The sequence below is a fragment of the Triticum aestivum genome, chromosome 5A (genome assembly GCF_018294505.1).
Source record: "Triticum aestivum cultivar Chinese Spring chromosome 5A, IWGSC CS RefSeq v2.1, whole genome shotgun sequence".
NCBI lineage: Eukaryota > Viridiplantae > Streptophyta > Magnoliopsida > Poales > Poaceae > Triticum > Triticum aestivum.
Window position 1 is genome coordinate 381,507,310 of NC_057806.1, and position 3,738 is coordinate 381,511,047.

General features: G+C 37.1%; 1 non-coding gene across 1 annotated transcript; it reads left to right on the plus strand.

The window, feature by feature from the left end:
- The first annotated feature begins 3,046 nt into the window (after positions 1 to 3,046).
- TRNAI-GAU (transfer RNA isoleucine (anticodon GAU)) lies at positions 3,047 to 3,120 on the plus strand. Its single transcript has one exon. It is a non-coding gene; the product is annotated as a tRNA-Ile (tRNA).
- The last annotated feature ends 618 nt before the right edge of the window (positions 3,121 to 3,738 follow it).

Genomic DNA, 3,738 nt, shown 5'->3' on the forward strand with positions numbered 1-3,738 from the left:
GTTTGGGGTTTTTATGAGGCTAGTGCGGAGAGATAGGATTTAGACTGTTTTTCATTTGCTACCTTTTTTTAACTGATTTGCTACCTAAATTGCTTCTTTTTGGGGTAATTTCCGATCTATTCATTCTCAATCATGACAGTAAATCGAACACAAGAAATAACAAAAGTTACATACAGATCCCTAGACCACCTAGCGACAACTATAAGCACTGAAACGACCCGAAGGCGCGCCATCAGCATCGCCCCTCCCTCTCTAGAGCCGCGCAAAACTTGTTGAAGTGAACAATCGGGGAATCATCGTGCTAGGACCCTATAGGACCAGCGCACCAGAAAAGTAACCACCGCCAATAAAAAGAAGCGTAGATCAGAAGGTTCCAATCTGAAGACACACAAACGTAAACGGACAAAGACTTGATCCACGTGGATCCACCGTAGACAAACACCGATCGAATCTTACGAGATCTGCCAAAGACAAACTTCCACACGCCTTCTGATGATGCTAGAGGCACCGCCAGGATGGGGACGAGGTGAGGAGAGCCTTATTCCATCTTCAGGAAGCCGCCACCGTCTTGTCTTCCTAAGGACACAAACCCTAAAAAAAATTGAAACATCTAACAACGAAGCCCTCCCGCCAGCAAAGGCCGGGATCCTCCGCGTCCACGTGGCCCTAAGGCCACAGCGCTGACGGGAGCCAGGAAACACTGGCCGCCTTCGCTTGGGAGAAGAGGCGAAGGCCGTGTTTAACTTCACAAACTCCCTGTGTCCAATTTGCTACCTAAATTGATAAGGCTAATGTTTTCACAAACTATTTTTAGCGATGTTAAAACTTGACATTTGCAACCAACACTCAAACCAACAAGACCGGTAGAAAAAGGTGATGAAATATAGTATATCTTCTCACGTGGATATCCAGCAAAGTGATTCATCCGAAATATAGACTATCTTCAAGACGCAACTTTGACTCTAGTTCTTGATATGAATACAAATTGATGATTTTCAAAATTATGAATATTTCTCATGGAAAATTGATAATATTATTTTAATTAACAAGCCTTACTAATCTTTCATACACTAATACTAAATGACTAAATTAAGCCTTTTTGCATGGATACTAAGTTAAGAGTTTGACTACACTTCTTTTACTATGTTGTTTATTTAGAGTTGATGTAGCAATTTTATGAAATTTTGTTTGATGTTATGCCAAATATAAGTACAATCGAAATTGAATTTGAAGATAACTTGCTTCTCCATATATGAAACGTGCTTTTGTACGGCTCAGTCAAAAAATCATGTAGAGCCAACTTGGGGCTAGTATTTTACTCCTCTTGCTTGGAGAGAAGTTCTTGATTGTTTTTCATTCATAAGATCAAAAGTAATCAATTCATACAGTTGAAGATAGTAATTAATATAAAATAAAAGTTACTATTTTCTCATGCTTCCGTACGGTGTGCTAGGTTAAGTTCATGTCTATTTTTGAAGTTGTTTTATGTGTATTCTGGTTCTTGTTTTGTGATACGTGCATCATTCATGCATCCATGCGTCGAACAAGGTAGTGCCTTCATATGTATGTTGGAGTCGATGCTGCGAAGCGGTTCGAGAAAGTGCAGCTGGTCGGCAAGGGAGAAACTGGCGTTCAGAACAAGAGTGCAAAACGTGGGTCATTTGGATACTATTGTGTAAAAGTTGCCGAATGGATCGTAACAATTATAGTTTGGGAGGTTAAGCGTGTTAAAATTGTTTGACCAAGACAATAGCTTAGATGGGGGGGTGCATTTTCCCCTTTCTCTTTTATTTAACTAATAATAAAAATAGACAAAATAAAACATTGCTAATCTTGTTCTACTAGATTTTTTTTGATAAAATTCCACGTTTTGGTATTCCAACGCTCAATGTGTTTTACCAACGTGTGGGCATATACCCCTAATAAAGTTAAAAAATACATGTGAATATTTGCTTAATAAACAATTTACCTATCTCTTTTTATTCTTCAGTGGAAGGATCTCAATTTCACTAACAAAACCGATGGTATTGAATAAAGCGACAACAAAAGCAAAACATATGATCTTAGCGGCGTGGCATAGGAATGCAACATCTAAATTAATCATCTTGCGCCTCAATCAAGTTCAAACAAGGAACGATATGGCAAAAACATTGCTAACCAATATCATGGTTATCTTCCTCAAGAGCGCTCTATCCAGTCTCCGTCTCCTTTTCCCTCTGCATTCCAGCTCATTCAAAAACCCAGTGTCAGATTAGAATTAGATGAGCCTTAGAAGACATAAATAGAAGGCACAAAAGTAAAACAATTTTTCAGAACATGGGGGCAACGGAGCACTTTATTTTGAACTGCTCCATAAAGATACTTAAAAGATTTGATTGTTTTTACATGAATACGCATGCATGTGGTCTAAGTACCTGTAAAATTTCGTTCAATAATACGTTACATTACGTGCTGCACAAAAAAGACAAAATTTCTGCCCCAAAACACCAAAAAACAAGCCCCTAGTTTTCACGTATTTTGTCTTTTTTGTATCTTTTACATGCAATCATGTATATTGCTGAAATTTTGGCCCGATATACTGCATTGCTATACGCTCATGCACACAAAAAATTGAACAAAACTGAACCGTAAAAATGTGAATTCTTTGAACTTCTTCTGAGCAGAGAAAAACGGGCAAGCAGGGAAATAACTGATTTAAGCTAGAAGGCACCGCAAGGAAAAAAAAACTGAGTGACATTCTAATATTCAGACACTGAAAAGAGTTAAATATATAAACGCCCAATCCAGTGCATTCTTAAATGTTCCAAAAACCAGTGCCCACTCAACACGACTGACGCAACCATCACGAGGTTCAGAACATCCAAACAAAATCAGTGTTGCTTACCACCACTGAACTCCAATCCTTTATTGAATTCAAAACACCTATCCAGCTTATTAACCTTGGCCCCAGTGTAAGCGAGGAGCCTAACTCTCATGGGTATTGATTTCTTGGTTCTCTGTATTTTCAATTATTTTAATAAAGAAAGAAATGTTAACTAATTAATTAGGTCATGTGGCTCAGTTCGTTAGAGTGTTGGTCTGATATACCAAAGGTCACGGGTTCAAGCCCCGTTGGGACCATTTAAAAAAATTGCGATTTCCCTCTTTTTCCGTGTTATATTATTTTTCTAGTAAATTGGCAAAAAAAATAACTTATTAGGTCTCTCAGGGACTGCCAGGAATTTTTAAAATTACTAGCAAAGAGGCCCGGACATTGTAACGGGAGAAAAAATATATTATAATCTCCAATGGCCATGATCACATTTTGCTGCATCACTGAGATACACTATCACTCTCAATTTCGTGAAATCATGACATTTTTTTAGACTCGTGAACATGTCTGAAATTATGAACATTTTTCAAATTTGTGAATACTTTTACAATTTTTTGAACATTTTCTCAAATTAAGAACATTTTTTTTCAATTCATGAACATTTTATGCAAACATTTTGAAAAATTGTGAACAGTTTTTTAACAATTTTCTGGAATCAGCGAACATTTCTAGAATAGACAAACATTGTTCTGGAAATTGCTGGAATAATTTTTTAAATCCATGAGCATTTTCTTGATTTAATGGACATTTTTTAAAATGCATGATCATTTTTTGAATGAATAAACTAGCAAAGGGGCCCGGGCATTGCAACGGAAGAAAAAATATATTATAATCTCCAATGGCTATGATCACATTTTGCTGCATCA